Genomic DNA, 17,327 nt, shown 5'->3' on the forward strand with positions numbered 1-17,327 from the left:
CGTTGCAGTGGCTGTTGGTTCTTGGGAGTTTTTAGCGGTGGGGAGAGTCGTTTGTCCCACAATGCCAGCCTGTCATCTCTATTGTTCCATACACACGTCACTATCATCCAGCCCCCCCCTTCCTTCCATATGACACATTACTCAACTTGTACTTAGGATAATTCTGGCCCACAATAATTAGCAAGCAGAGTATGATTTATGGGGAGGGCACCAGGGCCACGTCAAGAGTCCTGCACTCCCAAGCTGTGTTAACTCGCCTCTTCATTGATTTAATATTTCAAATCCTTTTTCCCAGAAGGGAGTTAAGAAACCTGTGAGCTTAAGTAGCCATTCCTGTTGTAAATTCTTTCTTAGAATATTTATTTTCCCTATCTCTACCACCTGGAGGAAAACATAAGCTTGAAGACCTGGGTGGATGGCAGTGTCTGTTTTAAATTATCTTGAAGGTGTTGCAAAGGCAGGGGACTCCCCTTGTATTGCTTCTTGGGACATACGCCTGTGGCCCTTGGTTACTAAATTTCTCATACTTTTGTGCCCTAATACCTCTCTATTCACTTACTCCATTTTCATAAAATGCATAAGTTTATAAAATATGCTTTCTGTGTTGTAATTTTAAATTTTAATATTTTTTATTTAAAAAACTATGTAAACCATGTAGAGGTTAGAATTGATTAAGCAGTATATACATTTTGTTAAATGAACAAACCATGGCTTCTACGATTCTGTACATTAGAGAAACAAAAATAGCAGACTAGCAGTTTGGTGATCTGTTACCGGTACATCAGAACACCTCTGGCATCCTTTGCTGTTCCGAGATGATAATCTCTCTCTAAAAAGTTGGCACAGTCAGCCTATTTTGAAAAGGTAGCATGTTTTATCTGCCTTGTATGCAGAAGGTTGTAGGTTTAGTCCTGGCATCCCCAGCGATTCAGTTAAATGCGTTGTAAACTTAAAAGTTCCCTTGGCAAAAAGATGGGACTCCACAGCGCAATCTGGTGTCATAGTGCTACAACGCACATACAGCGCTTTATCTTTACAAATGTTGCTGAGTCCAGGGAAGGGTTGGGAAAGACCAGGGCTTGTCAACTTGGTCCCTACCGCCCACTAGTGGGTGTTTCAGGATTCTAGGTGGGTGGTAGGGGGTTCTACGGCACAAGCTGAATCCTTCCATCGAGCACTGGTGGGCGGTAAAGAAATTTTCCTATCAAGAAAGATACATTAGTGGGCGGTAGGTATAAAAAGGTTGACTATCCCTGGGAAAGACACCTGTCTGAAACACCGGAGAAGCTGTTGCCGGTCAATGTTGACAATGCTGAGCTAGATAGACCGATAGCTTGACTCAGCAATTTAGAAGGCAATTGGGCCGGATCCAGCCCCTGGGCCTTAGTTTGCCTACCCATGAACTTGGATATACATTTCCTATGATCACAGAGGTATCCTAGTGCTACCATGCTCAGTAGCCTGATCTTCCATGGATTTGCCCAACCACTCTTTAATATATGCTAGCGATTGTCGCCACTTCTTGTGAATTCCATATGTCAACTATAGACCGTATGAAGAAATCCCATTTGTTTTGAATTTCAAACCAATCACATCCATGGAAGCCCCCCAAATTACAGTATTACAAGAGAGGGAGAAAAATATCTCTCTGTCGTGCATTATTTTCATGTTCTCTTGTTTCATTTTCACAAACTAAATAATCCCAAATTATGCAATCCTTCCTCATAGAGGAGTTGCCCCAGTCTCTGGATTATTTTAGATGCTGTTTTCCTGACTTTCCAGATCTGCCATATCCTTTGTGAAATGTGATGATTAGAATTATTAACACAGTACTCCAAGGATGACATCACCATAGATTTGGGGGGAAACATTAAAATATTGGTATTTTTATTTCAGGATCCTTTCCCTAATGATCCCTAGCATGGAACTGAGCTTTCTGCTGCACACTAAGTCAACAGTTTCATTCTCCACCATAATCCCTATATATTTCCTGTCAGGAACCCTATATATTTCCTGCCATCATCTGTATATATTTCCTGTCAGGTCAGACTCTAGCTAAAGAAACCTTGACCATTTATTTGGACTTGTGTCTATTAGTTCTTGTGTTTTATGGTCATTTCCAAAGGACAGCTCCTTCTGAAATATTGCCCAACAATTATCTTGTTCTTTTTACTTCACCTTTATGAGAAAGTTGTACACCTTTGCTAAGAAATGACAAGTATGGCTCTTTTCTCCTGCAGTACTTGCCCTTCTAATTGCATGTATGTTTTTAACGATCCTCTTGGATTTTAATTGCTATGTTTACTTTTATGAGGAATCTCTAGTGCAGGCTGTAAAGGAGACATCTGAAGTGGGCTCCTTTATGATGCATTAGATTGGAAGGAAATTGTGAAAGAGGGAAGGAATTGCGTGGTTTACAAATGAAACATCCTGTCTAAAGTGAAAAGTTGAGATCGTGGTTTTGTGTATTGACGTTTGTTAACTAATTGGATTTGGGTTCTATCACTTTTGAATCACATTAGCTGAGAACTGCAACAAGATACCATGCTGGCACAAAGCAAAGATAACTAAGAACCTTCTTTTTCTTAACAGAATACTTCTGCCATGTAATCCTACAGAAAAACAAGTGTTGAAATCCTGTCAGGACTGAGTGGCTTAATTGGGTTTTTCATAAAGGATCATGCAATATGCCCTGGTTGCCAAATAGCAACATTCAGGCACTTACAGGAACTAACCAGCTCCTTTGAGCAACGCACAACATCGTTATCACCTAACCACAATTTTGATTTTAGTGTGGGCTTCATGGCACCACATTCTTTGCTTTGGAACGAACTGTGTGTTGTCTTAAAAGAACTCTGTAACTGACTGCCTGTGCAAAAGTTGGGGAGGGTATTGTATTACAGTTATTCTTCAGTATCAGGGAAAGGCTTTGCATGCAGAAGGTCCTAGGTTCAATCCCTGGCATGTTTAGGAAAGGCTGGCAGGGAGACCCCTGTATAACACAAGCCAGTCAGCGAAGGCCATACTGAGCTAGATGGACCCAATGCCCTGACTCGGTATATGAGAGCTCCCAGTGTTCCTGTCAGGATTTCGGGCCAAGAATAACTGGTTTGACTGACTATTAAAGTCTGGGTTTTGTAATATGGAGACCCCAAATGAGAATGCTTCCCCCCACCCGTGGTGAGATTCCAGGTGGGCCTTATTTCTGAGAAAGGGCATAGTACTGTATAGGGATCACCATAAAATGGCTTCTCTCTGTGTGTGGCATAGCACAAAATGGTGGTGATGGTGGTGTGGCGTAACAACATGGCTGCTGCCTTTAAAAGACCAGAGAAAAAGGACCACAGAATGGTGCTGGCATGCCACCCCAACAATGAATAAAGGTGCCTGCACCAACCATTGCCATGTTTGCTCACAGAGAGGAGCTCTTTGCGCCTCTTCTGTCCAGAATGGGAGGGAGGTTGGTGTCCCATCTTACTATTATTTAGACCACTTTTATAGTGCTTGATACATATTTTTTAAATCTCGTAAGTGATGTATGGGACACTAAAACACCAGTCAACTTAGAAAAATACCAAATGTTACAAAAATGCAGCGTTGCATGTTCAAATATTACAATATACAACTTCCTAATAAATATATAGACAGACAGTATTTCCTCCTGCTTCTGATCTCCCCTCTCTCAGCATCATATCTCTCTCGCTTGTATTGAGGGTAGAGAGAATTTAGCTATATTTTTCAGGAATGTAAAAACAGTGCTCACTGAAGAGCTTTAAACGGTAAGAGACAAGAGTTTTGGTGGGTCTCCTGTGTTGTTGGCACCTGTCTGTCTTGAGAGACAAAGTGCGCCTCCAGGGGTGAAGTCAACCTGTTGGAGAACCACAAGGCCTGCTTTGCCCATGGAGACTGGAAACTCGTAACTGCTGCCTCCCGCATTGTTTTTGCTGTGTTAGCAACACCGAACTGAACACTCCGGTGCAAGCCTGGACAGTGTATATTGGCTGCCCAGACGACAAGCCGACAAGCCTCACTGATGTGGTCCAAAGGAAAGCAGGTAGGGTTTACTCCTTAGCCCTTCCTTCTGAAGATGTCCCACAAGGCAGCGGGTATGGACTTTTCCTTGGGGTTTACTCCAGAAGCCTTTCTCACTTATGAGTATAGCTGGCAAGGCAGTGGAGGTTTAGGATCAGAGTTTTCCTTCTAGATGGACTACTTTCCCAGGTTGACAAGCCCCATCTACCCCTCATTTCCCTCTATGGCATGTGCAGAAACCGCCTTCTCGACAGTTGGCCCTACTATTGGTCTCATCTGCCCAGTCTGATAGAGCTTGTCTTTGCACGCAGGGGAAATCCCTCTCTCACTGAGGGTTTGAGACCCATTGGCTACCCTCACCTAGTTTAGCCAGTCGAAGCCATTTCCTGGGATGTGGCTGCTGTCACATGCTGACAGCTTCAAGAAGCCACAGGTGAGAACTGAGTGTAGGGTAGGGACCGAAGGTGGACAAACTACCCCAAAAGGAGCACAACCTGTCCCTCACCAGAGGTGCTACCTGTCCCCTAATACCTTTTACAACCCATAAACTCTGATGTAGAGTTCTGGATAAAGGAAGAAGCAGCCCTTGTCATAGTCTAATGGTGGCATTTTGGACCATGCGAAGTGTCTTGACTTTAAAATGGCAGCCCCATATAAGATGCATTGCAGTAGTCCAGGTTTGACGTCACTAGAGCATGAACTCCTGTAGTCAGGGTTATCTTCTGCAGGAAAGACTACCCAGATCTCACATTCATGATTTTTTAAAGAATTTCAACACTTACTTATTTTATTTAATAAATACTTTATAGAAGTATTTATAGACCACCCTCTCAGAAAATATCAGGGTGGTATACGATAATTGGTATATATAAAAGCCATTAACACAGAACAAAGGCATCATTAAAGTAACAGACTAATCAACGTTTTTATAGCTGCAAAGGCCTGTCAGCATAAAAAAAAAGTCTGCAGGCGACTCCTGGAAGTCAGAAGTGTGGCTGCTTGCCAGATCTCCGCTGGAAGAGCTCCACAGCATGGGAGCTGCAACACTAAATGTCTGGCTTCTAGCTGAGGCCAGTTGGGCCTTTGTAGTATGGTACACAAGAAGATTGATCGCCGGAGAATTGATGCTTTTGAATTATGGTGCTGGAGGAGAGTCCCATGGACTGCAAAAAGATCAAACTTATCTATCCTTAAAGAAATCAGCCCTGAGTGCTCACTGGAAGGGCAGATCCTGAAGTTGAGGCTCCAGTACTTTGGCCACCTCATGAGAAGAGAAGACTCCCTGGAAAAGACCCTGATGTTGGGAAAGATGGAGGGAACAAGGAGAAGAGGACGACAGAGGATGAGATGGTTGGACAGTGTTCTCGAAGCGACTGGCATGAGTTTGGCCAAACTGCGGGAGGCAGTGGAGGATAGGGGTGCCTGGTGTGCTCTGGTCCATGGGGTCACAAAGAGTTGGACACGACTGAACGACTGAACAACAACAACAACACAATGAGCAGAGCTCCTTTGGACAATCACAGTGATTGAACCAAGTACTTAGCCCTGTCTATGAAACCACTAGGCCCACAGTTACCCCACGTTTTTAAAGCAGTATGATGCCACTTAAAACAGCCCTGGTTGGGAGCCATAATTTTGTAAAAGGTGCCAAAAGTTGCTTGGAGATCCCTGTTTCCCTCCCAGAGCTACAATTCCCAGGGAGGCTTAACAGTTAATCCATCTTCACAGGAAACTCTGGAAGTTGTAGTTCTGTGAGGAGAATAGAGGTCTCGGCACTCTTAACAAACTAGTGACCTGAATTTTTTGGGGTAGCCATGACTGTTTAGACAGGAGTGCCTGGCGTGCTCTGGTCCATGGGGTCACAAAGAGTTGGACACGAATAAATGACTAAACAACAACATGACTGTTTAAAGTGGTATTGTAATGCTTTAATTATATGGCATGGATGTGATCCTCCTGGTGGTTTTCTAGATGAGGCTGTGAGAAAGTGACCTAGGTCTGAAATCCCACCCAATGCACTTGCTGCTGTGGATTTCTGTCGGCATCTCAGCAGCCATGTTTTACATTAGAGGTTAAGAAATGCCTGCCAGACTAGTCCAGCGTCCTGTTGGAAGTTCAAAAAGCAGGAGCTAAGCCACCTATGACTCCTAGCACCTAGTATTCAATAGCCATTGATAGCTTTATCCTCCTTGAATTTGTCCAATCTTCTTTTAAAGCCATGCAAGTTGGTGGCCATCACTGTCTCCAGTGGCAGTGAGTTCCATAGTTTAACTGCACTGTACAAAGAAGTCTTTTCTTTTGTCCATCCTGAATCTTCCAACATTCAACTTCATTGGCTGTCACTGGATGCAACAGCACACATGGCTCTGGATTATACATGCTGCCCTTGAAAATACCCCCCCATCCCTATTTTCTTCTTACTGAAGAGTGTGCTTTCCTGGGTTTTAAAAAGTTCTGTTAGCTGGTTCTTTTGGGGGAGCCTCCCTTGATGTGTACACACTCTCCTAATCCAAAATTCCACCTTGTCCCTTTTGCTAAGGCCTCACATCAAAGCTTTGTGTGGCTTTAGAGCTCTGTCCAAAAAGTGGATTAGGGAGCAAAATTTATGGCGTATTAATTATGTGTCTGCCAGTAACTGATTTATTTTTCCTTTATAAAAAAAACAACAAAAACGAAAAACACCTTAGTTCTCTTTTTGGCCAACCATCTTCTGACTCAGCTTTTTTGGTAAAGAAATCCATTGAATGCTTTTTGGAATCAACAGAACTCTTTAGTGGTTCAGTGGCTCACATTCAGGAGACCTGACCTTCAGTCTTGGAACTTGCTTAATATTTCCACATTGCACATTGGAAAAGGGGGTTCCTTTACTCACTGCACAGCAAAGTAATATACCATATATACTTGAGTATAAGCCTAGTTTTTCAGCACATTTTTTGTGCTGAAAAAGCTGCCCTCGGCTTATACTTGAGTGAGGCGGGCGGTGGGGGCGGCGGGGAAGAAGCCCTTTCTCTCCGCTTGTGCTGCCACCTGCTCTCCCCAGTCAACCATTCCTTAAGAAGCATACAAGAACAGCGGTTCTTTACTCTCCCCAGGCAGCTTGTTCCATTCCTGAACTGCTCGCATAAATGCAAACTTGCCAAAGGAGGAAGAGGAAGGAGCAGCCCAAAGGGCTGCTTTCAGGCTGCTCGTTCCTCCTCCTCCTCCACAGCGGCAAAGGTGAACCGGCTTATACTCGAGTCAATAAGCTTTCCCAGGTTTTTGTGGGAAAATTAGGTGCCTCGGTTTATATTCGGGTCGGCTTATATTCGGGTATATACGGTAGCAAGTTCCCCCCCTCCCCGCTAATGACCTGTCATCCCCAACCACTTGCAAAACATGGAAGGGTGGGTGATCAGTGGGGTGGGGGGTCATTGGGTTGGGTTGGGAGCTTTTAACCTCTCCTCTCCACAATTTTTCCATTACAGCTCAGCAGTGGAACTTAGGAACATAGGCAGCTGCCTTATACCAAGTCAGGCCCATCTAGGCCAGTATTGTCTACACTGACTGGCAGTGGCTCTCCAGGAATTCAATCAGGGGTCTCTTTGCAACCCTACTTGGAGATGCCTTTGGGGATTGAAACTGGGACCTTCTGAGCCCTTCCCCTTCAGTGGTGGATATGGCTTTGGCAATCAGTTTAGCCCAGGGGTCAGCAACCTTTTTCAGCTGTGGGCCAGTCCACCGTCCCTCAGACCATGTGGTGGGCTCGACTATATTTTGGAAAATAATAATAATGAACAAATTCCTATGCCCCACAAATAACCCAGAGAAGCATTTTAAATAAAAGCACACATTCTACTCATGTGAAAACACGCTGATTCCTGGACTGTCCATGGGCCGGATTGAGGTGGTGATTGGGCCGCATGAATTTGCTGAATTGACAGTGATATTGCGAGACTGGGAGGGGGAGCTGGAAAATTGGAAAAATTATAAAAGTTAATGAATATATTATTTTAAGGTTTAAGATAAGAAATTCAGAGGATATACCTAGGGGTTCCTGGAATTATTAGTAATAGTAGATAAAAGAAGAAGAAAAGGTAAATAGCACGGAGTAAATTAAATATGATATATAAGATAATATGCAAAAATGGGTTATAAAATGAATAAATGATTAAATGGGTAATAAGAGGTAGGAAAATTAAATATGAAGATGAATTTACTTAAAATAGGAGTTAAATTGGAAACCAGGAAGGGAAGACCAGAGGAAGTCCCATTAAGATGTTATGAAAATTAGATAAAAATAGTATATTTCATTGTAGTGTTTAATTGTTTATGTTATGTTTTTCTTTTGTTGTTGTGCGTTTGTTTTCTTATATATGATAAAATGAATAAAAATTAATTTTTTTAAAAAAGAGAAGGTGATTGGGCCACATCCGGCCCATGGGCCTTAGGTTGTCTACCCCTGGTTTAGCCTGTGTGCTGCTGCTCACCTTCCCTATTTATCCCATGAAAAGTATCTGAAGCGAGACCTTATGCACAAAGCAAAATGCTCAGAAAATATATGTTTCCGGAGGGGCGGTCAGGTAAGTTTATTGTGGTGAAAACAATGAAGTAAGAACCTTAAAGCTTAGCATGAGCTTCTGTAGACTCCATAGAATGCATGATATAATCTTCAGTTGCAAGAACAGACCCACACAGCTGAACTGAAAACTGTGAGGTCGTAAGGAACAAGTGCAAACAGTGATAATTACATTATTAACCCTGTGACCATTGTAAAAAAGCACAGACATCCTGGCATTGGTGAGTCAATTAACTCCTGCTTTGTGATGAAAATCCATTGTCCCAGTTCAATCCAGAAGTGATAGACACATGTTAGTGAAATGTAACGCACTCATTTTATGTTTCAGCCTTCCTGTGAAGTCCCTTTGTTCCAGCATGACCACTTTAATGTCCAATAGATTGTCCTGGGAGGATGCAATGATCTCCCACAGGTTTTTGGATATTCCCATTTCTGATGGCAGATTTGTGTCTATTGATTTTTTTCCTGTAGCAAATTTGTCCTATTTAGAATACAGAAGGGCAGTGATTGGCTTGTTTATTAAAGTGTATCTGTACCACCATATCATAAAATATCAGAGTGGTGTATAACCCTAAAATATAAAGCACTTTTAAAAATGATACAGAGAAGCATTAGAGTGACTGCTAAAAAATTAACAATTAAACTGCTACAAAGACATGTCAGCGTAAAAATGTATTCCAAAGAAACCTAAAAGTCAAAAGCAAGGGTGCCTCCTGAATCTCTGCTGCAAGTCTGTTCCACAGCATGGAACCTGCGACAGGAAATGCTGAGACTTTTGTGACACCTCTGGCAGATATATGATAATATATGACATTGGAAGATCAGTTGTTGCTTTTGGTAGACAACTGGGAGTCTGACACCTCTGCTAATCTACTGCAAATCATCCAGAGATCTACTAGTAGTTTCCAGTCTCCCTTCTGCCCATCTCTTCTCTTCGTCATAGAACATATACCGGTAGTTGATTTAAAGAATTTGCTGCCAAGAGTTGTGATAGCCCGTAATTTAGAATGGTATCAAAGGGGTATCAAAGACAAATTCATGGAGAAGACATCTGCAGATGACCATTAGTCATGACGATCCCTAATGGAACTTCCACGGCTAGAGGCAATGTATTACTGAATACCAGTTGTTGGAGAATAACAGCACGAAGGAGTGATGGCTGTCATATGCTGATTGTGGAGGCAATGGTTAACCACGGCAGGAAGCAGGTTGCCAGACTGGATGGGTTGTGGGGAACCTTTGGCCTTCCAGATATTGCTGCTTCTATCAGCCCCAGCAAGGAGGGCCAAAGATTGAGATAGATGAACCATTCTCTCTGATCCAACAGGGGTCTTCTTCCATTCTTGACCAGTCTAGTACACTTTTTGAAGGTCCAAAATCCACGACTGCAAAAGATATTTATTATGAGTTGTTCCTACATGTCTCCAAAATAGTGAGCCACCTTGCGAGTTCTTCATAAGAACACAGAAAGGGGCTGCTGCATCAGACCAATGGCCCGTTTAGTCCAGCATCCTGTTCTCTGGAATGCTTCATCGTTTGTCCTGGAAATCATGAAAGCTTGCTCACTATTTCTTGACCTTTTGTTTGGTCCTAATAAAAGTACTCTGGATTAGCCAAGCTGCTTAAAACAAACAAACAAACAAACAATTTCAATGTGTAGTCTCACAATCTTTTTCTAGACATACTGTCTTGGAATATGAATGATGGTGAAACAATCAATCCTTTTTGATAAAGTAATAATAAATATCGTTTTCCCCCCTCAAATGGGACAGCTCTTGAGTATAGATAGCATCAGAGCTCCCCCTAATGTTCTTCGTGGTACAGGAAGCTGCCTCTTTGGAAACAGGGTATATGAACATGCCAACTTCTTGGGCTCAGGCGTTTTCTGATTACCTTTTGCATCATACGCTCCTTTCATGGCTTATGACACTTACATGTTTCTGGAAGTTACAGGTAGGTATCCGTGTTGGAAAAGAATGTGGGTTGTGGTCTCACTGGCACTGCATTCTGCAGCATGCCCAGATACTCTGAAAGAAATGGACAAGAGACTCAGAGGCTGATGCAAAACAACAACAACCTAATCAGGACTCAGATCACTTCCACATTGATTATTTATTGAGCAAACATCCTTATCTGTTTGCACAAAGATTGCAGGAAGTTTAGGCTACATCTGCTATTTAATGAGCATTCATATTCTGATTTGTTTGTAAGAAGCTGATATGCTGTGACAAGCAATTATTATTCCACACTTTCCTGATCACACAAAAAAATGGGTGGGAGTCGGAGTAGGTTTGTTGCACAAGAGCATGGAATTAACCTCCCTCCCTTCCTTTGCATTTCTAAACTGCCTGCTATTTTAAAGTCTCTGAGAAGAATACAAACATACATCTAAAAAGCAATCAAGTATTGTAAAAGGAGAGATGCAAAACATTTAAAATAGTATTTTAAAAACAGGTGAAAACAGAATTTCAGTAATAATAGCAACTAGTCTCATTCAGGACAGGGAAATCCTGTGGAAAAATAAATGTATTTATAAGACACCTGAAACAACAGATGGATGGTGTTTCACAATGGGCAATAGGGAAGGCATTCCACAGTGCCTTGTGAAATTCTATATTGTATTTTGGCTATTTAATGAGCAGTTACTCTGATTTCTTTGTGAGAAAGTTAGACAACAATGCATCAAAGCAATAAAAGGTAAAGGTAAAGGACCCCTGACAGTAAAGTCCAGTCACAGACGACTCTGGGGTTCCGGCACTCATCTCATTTTACAGGCCGAGGGAGCCAGCATTTGTCCACAGACAGTTTTCCTGGGTCATGTGGCCAGCATGACTAAGTCTCTTCTGTCGCAACGGAACACCAAAGCCTGAGCAGCGCACGGAAATGGCATTTACCTTCCTGCTGGAGCAGTACCTATTTATCTACTTGCACTTTTTTATAATGATTTTTATTGCATAATCTACTTGCACTTTTGGCATGCTTTCGAACTGCTAGGTTGGCAGGAGCTGGGCTGGAGCAACAGGAGCTCACCCCGTTGTAGGGATTCGAACCACCAACCTTCTGATTGGCAAGCCCAAGAAGCTCAGTGGTTTAGACAACAGTGCCGTCTTCTGTTTCCACTGTCAGAGACAGTATTCTGAATACCAGCTGCTGGGAATCACAGGTGGGCAGAGCGCTGTTGTGACCAGATCCTGATGTGGGCTTCCCAGAGGTGGCCCAATCCAGCAGGCTCTTCTTGTGTTTTTGTATTCATGCTTTGCAATGCATTTCCCCATCATTTCCCTTCCTGCAGTTTACTGTGCAAGACCTCCCAATAAACTCTAATTGCATAAACTGAATTTGCTGGCATGTGACTGCATCACATCCAAAAAAAAAAAAAAAAAAACCACACACAAAAAAACAGCGACAGACTGGAAATGTCCTAAGCCAATTGGAGCAAATGCTCAATAAACAGATTGTTTGGAAGTGACCTTGACTGCAGATGGAATAGCTGACTACTACAACTCAGCTAACTACACCAGTGAGGTTGCAAAGGCAAGAGGTATGGGAAGGGCCACAGCTCAGTGGCAGAGCATCTCCATCTCATGCAGAAGGTCCCAGGTTCAATCCCCCGCAGCATCTCCATGCAGGCAGAGCTGGGAAAGTCTCCTCCTAAAGAGAGCTGCTGCCAGCCAGTGCATTGATTTAACATCTGAGCTAGCTGGACCAATAGTCTGGTTCGGTATAAGGCAGCTTCTCATGTTCCTATGCTCCTTCACCCCGTCAGCCTCTCGCAGCTTCGGAAAGGAGATTCTCAGTAGCGCCGCCAGTCAGCCTGCCTGGGCAGTGGGGAAACCGCGTTTCGGAGCAGAGGGCAACCATAGCAACATCTCAGAGCCGGAGGGAAGCAGCGCCTGCAGAAACGCCAGGAGCAGTTGTAAGGAGGATCCGCGAGGCCAATTCTGCAGCCACTCCGGCCAAAGAGGTCAATCCGTGTCTTCCTCTGAAAGTGAAGGCAGGGGCAGGCAGATCGGGGATCTATCGGCAGAAAATAAAGTTTGACTACCGGCAGATCTCAGGATGCTTTTCAGCAGGGATTTGTGTCCCCCAATTTCTTCCCGCCCTAAAACTGCCCTGCTGGAATGAAGATAGTTTGGACTAGCCAGAAGTAGATTAAAATAAAAATAAAAATGCTGGAGAAGTCAGAACTGTGAGTTCCCACATCCAGTTTTGCTGCTTAAAACAATTTCCTGCACTCCGAGCGCTTTTTCACCAGGGTCCGCGTGATGGATGGATCTGGGGATTCTAGTAAAACACGCGCAAAATAAACACCACAAGCCTAGAGCTCGCTCGCTGGCTCCTGGTCTAAGGTCCCTCCCTCGCCCCCTTATCTCGCCAATCCACTTTCTCAGACAGGAGGAGACGTCTCGCCAGCTTGCCCATTTCACTCTGGTTACCAAAATGGATTGCTCCTGTCTACGCTTTTGCCTGGCGCTGTTTGTTGGGGCAAGTGCAACACTTTTGAAGAAGGGATTGCAGTCCTTTTAACTCCACACGTTAGGTTCTGTTCAGGGAAGATTGCGGGGATGGGAAGAGAGGAGAGGCGGGTTTTTTTTTTTTTTGTTTTTTTTTTGGTGGAGGTTGTTTCAGTCAAATCTGTTGAACTTCCCCTTCAGTGCAAAGCCCCTTCTCTCCTGCAGAGGCTCAGATGCTGCTAAGGAAGCGCATTTTCCAGGGAAAGAGAAATGATTCACTCGTATCTTGTCATAAGGGGTGGGAAGTGAGGGGGGGCGCAGGAGGAGGAGGAGGAGGAGGAAAGACAGGATGGTATAAAGCAAGAGACCAGACACTGCTCTGCCACAGTTGCTCTGAGGTCCTGAGAGAGAGAAGGAGTACACACTCTTCTTCCCGCTTCTCGCCTGTCCGCCTCTCCTAATACTTGAAACAAGAGACGCCTCACTTCGCCACCCGCAGGTTCCAGAGGAGTAAATATAACAAAGAGGGTCTCTTTCCCCCTCCTCCTTCATATTTTGCAAAGGTGAGTGCCGATTTTCTTCCTTTTTAATTTTTTTTTAAAAAAACAAACAAACATTTTTTTAAAAAACAACCGGTGTTCATGTGCCCCTAGAGAATCCAGAGGGAGTAGCATTTTAAGTGAGAATTCTAAGCCTGATCCTTAGAGATCAGTCTCAGGGGCTTTGGAGATTTATAGTCAGTGAATCCGGACTCCTTCCCCTCATCTGCTTCCTCACAGGGATGGGGTAGTTTTGTCCATTTTTGCTCTGTGCTTTTATTTTTTGTGTCTTCTTTTTTGTAATGCATTTATTTGCTTGCATTTTCAGCCTGCTCTTTGGATTGCATCCAACTTAAGTTAGAGCTAGGCCCATTGAAATGAATGGACACCAATAACTTGGGTCCATTAATTTCAATGGGTCTACTCCAAAGAGGACTTGGTGTTTTTTTTAAAAAAATTGTATTTATGTCCCACCTTTTCTTCCAAGGAGCTCAAGGTGGTATACATGGTTCTTCCTTTCCTCACTTAACCCCCACAACAACCCTGTGAGGTTGAGCTTCATGACTAAGTGGAGATTTGAACCCTGGTCTCCCAGGTCTAAGTCAAATGCTCTAACCATTGCACCATACTGGCTCTAGATACATCCCTTTGAGAATTTTTTTTAAAAAAGAATGTGGCAAACAAGTGCAATTATTATTATTAGATGGAGCTGAAATTAAGCTGTATTTCCACTTTGTTTTATAGCTGTGTGTATTTTTTTTTATTTTTTAATGAAAAGGTGCCTGAGTTTATTTATTAAATGAAGCTCACATGCATCCACATCCATCCATGCCAGCTCTATGAAAACTGAAAGAGTGTGACTGACAGGCTCATATTTGTCCACTTACGACTTGAACCCTGTCCAAAAGCCAACGTTGTGTCACAAGGGCTGTCTCCTGAACCAGATCATTTTTGCTCAATGTTTTATGGAACACAGCAGAGCATCTGGTGCAATCTTCATCTCTCCTCATCTCATGCATGGATAACCTTTGTTCCATGCTTTGCCTTCTAGTAAATGCTTCAGTGAAGATGACTAAAGAATTTACATTGTGCTTGATTGTGGACTGGCTGCAATCAATGCACCTAAAATTAGTCATGCCCATTAACTTCAATGGGTCTACTCTGAGTAGGGCCATTATTGCATGCAACCTACTTTCTCTTCTTCCCACATTAGCTCATTTAAAAACTGCTGACTTGAGTGCGAATAGACCCAAGATGTAGTAATTTAGATAATTATTGGAAAATATTGGATAGTTTTATTTATTTATTCTGACATTTAAGCCCCATCTTTCCTCCCAGGAGTTAAGATAGTGGATATAGTTCTTCCCTTCTCCCATTTCTTCCTCACAACACCCCTCTGAGGTAGGTTAGGCAGAGAAACAGTGACTGGACCAATATTCCTGGATGACTGAGGATTTGAACTGAGATCTCCCAGGTCCTAATACACCACACTGGTTCTCAGCATTGATGTATTTACCTGTCTAGATGTTGGATGAGGTTTTGTTTTTTTAAAATCAGGAATGGGGGGAACCTGTGGCTGCACAGATGTTGTTGGACTCCAGCTTCTTTTATGATAGGATCATGCAACATAGTCTTACACTGAGCCAGATCAATGGTCCATCTAACTCAGTAATGTCTACACTGGCTGGTAGCAGCTCTCCAGGATTTCAGGCAGAAGTCTCTCCCAGCCCTACCTGGAGATGCCATTGGGGATGGAACCTGAGACCTTCTGCATGCAAGGCAGAGGCTTTTCCACTGAGCTATGAATCTTCTGGGCTGGGGCTGATGAAGTCCAACAAGTTCTGCACTGCCTGCCTTAAACAAGCTGCTACTTGTGTGAAATAGCAAGCTGTTTACAAGTTATATTAAAGCAGCACCATTCTTTCTAAAGCTGGCACATCCTAACAGGCTTGCTCCCATCTATTCAGCCCTTCTGAAACTCCTCATTTTCCATCATGCTCTTTCTATTAGGAACCCATGGCGGATGGCAGTCTTCAGCAGATTCGCACGACTTAGGCTGCTATCCTGTAAATACTTACCTGAGAGTAAGTTCCATTAAACGGTACTTCTGAGTAGACATGCATAGGACTGCTCTGTACTAATCCGGGGCTATGCATGTTTACACAAGTCTAAATCCTACTCAGTTTGGTGGGGCTTGCTTACTCCTGGAACAACATGTACAGGATTGCAGCTTTCGTTGGTTAAAATATATTTTTGCAGGAACGTAGCTGATGCTAGAGAACATGTTGTTCATTTTGTTTAATGGTGTAAGAATTGCTAAATGCAAAAAGGGAAAACAATATCCTTAACTAGTCTGCTCTTTAGTGGGTTGCTATGTACTCTTAAGAATCAGAAGGGTTGACTACCGTATTTTTCGCTCCATAGAACGCACCGGACCATAGGGCGCACCTCATTTTTAGAGGAGGAAACAAGGGGAAAAAATATTTTTCTGGTTTTCCTCCTCTAAAAGCCCCCCCTTTTTTTGAGGATCAGCTAAAAGTTTTGCAGCTTTTTTGCAAAGGGAAAAGCCCTGGCTTTTTTGAGGATCAGCTAAAAGTTTTGCAGCTGTTTTTGCAAAGGCAAAAGGCTTTTTTTAGGATCAGCTAAAAGTTTTGCAGCTTTTTTTGCAAAGGGAAAAGCCCTGGGTTCCCCCCCCCCCAGGATCAGCTAGGTTTTGCAGTTTTTTTTGCAAAGGGGGAAAAGCAAAGCTCCTTTTGCAAAGGGGGAAAAGCAAAGAGGAAAAGCCCCATTTTTATGAGGTTTAACTCACATTTCTGAAAAATCTTAAGGAAAGGGAGCCATTTCTACAGTTTCCAGACAGATAATCTAATCAGCCAGTCACATGTCCTGGGGAAACAAACAACCTCCCTCTGCAGCACATTCAACAAAGGAGGGCGGGGCTGAAAGGGAGCCAGGACTCTTATCTCTCTCCCGATCTCTTGCTGATCAGCTGCTGAGCGGGGTCCTTTCAACACTCCCTTTTCTCTTTGTAAAATAAAAAGCATGATCCTCTTTTGGCCCCTGGGCAATTCAGTTCCAGGGACCACCATTCGCTCCATAAGACGCACAGGCATTTCCCCTTACTTTTTAGGAGGAAAAAAGTGCGTCTTATGGAGCAAAAAATACGGTATTTTGGCCGGGGCAGAATGAATAGGCTTTTATGGCCTATAAGCTAAGTGGGCTATAAATGTCATTTTTAAAGGGATTATTAGATCCTATGGGCTGATTTCAACATGGGACAAATCTGTGTGCTGAGAATGTGAGTTCAGCATGGGCTGCTGTGGCAGCTGGAAGGATTAATCCCATCTCCCGGTTGAGAATTAACCATTATTTGTTTATTGAGCTGCACAGTTCAAATACATATCAAGTTTTTAAACAGATCTGTAATATGAAGACAGGGGTCCCCAACCTTTCTGGAGGGAGATTGGGGGCACATTTCAGAATCTGTCAATGTACCCATTTCACAGAAGACAAACTGACAATGCAGAGAAACCCCTCCTCAAAGAGCAGGCAGAACATCTACATTCCCTCCCCCAATAAAATACAGACACAGAGACACAAGAAGCTGCCTTATACTAAGTTAGGTGATTGGTCCATCTAGCTCAGTGTTGTCAACACTGACTGGCAGTGGCTCTCCCAGGTTTCAGACGGGAGTCTCTCCTGACCCTACCTGGAGATGCCATTGGTGATTAAACCTGGGACCTTCTG

At 43.3% G+C, this 17,327-nt stretch overlaps 1 protein-coding gene across 2 annotated transcripts in view; it reads left to right on the top strand.

The window, feature by feature from the left end:
- The first annotated feature begins 13,380 nt into the window (after window positions 1-13,380).
- The window catches only part of CRISPLD2 (cysteine rich secretory protein LCCL domain containing 2), a 47,561-nt gene continuing 43,614 nt past the window's right edge, over window positions 13,381-17,327 (top strand). The window contains exon 1 of one of the 2 annotated variants that reach the window (XM_033156891.1): window positions 13,381-13,604. The gene's annotated coding sequence lies outside the window, so the exon portion shown is untranslated. The remainder of the gene's footprint in view (window positions 13,605-17,327) is intronic. The other variant, XM_033156892.1, reaches the window with a different exon arrangement.

The sequence above is a fragment of the Lacerta agilis genome, chromosome 8 (genome assembly GCF_009819535.1).
Source record: "Lacerta agilis isolate rLacAgi1 chromosome 8, rLacAgi1.pri, whole genome shotgun sequence".
NCBI lineage: Eukaryota > Metazoa > Chordata > Lepidosauria > Squamata > Lacertidae > Lacerta > Lacerta agilis.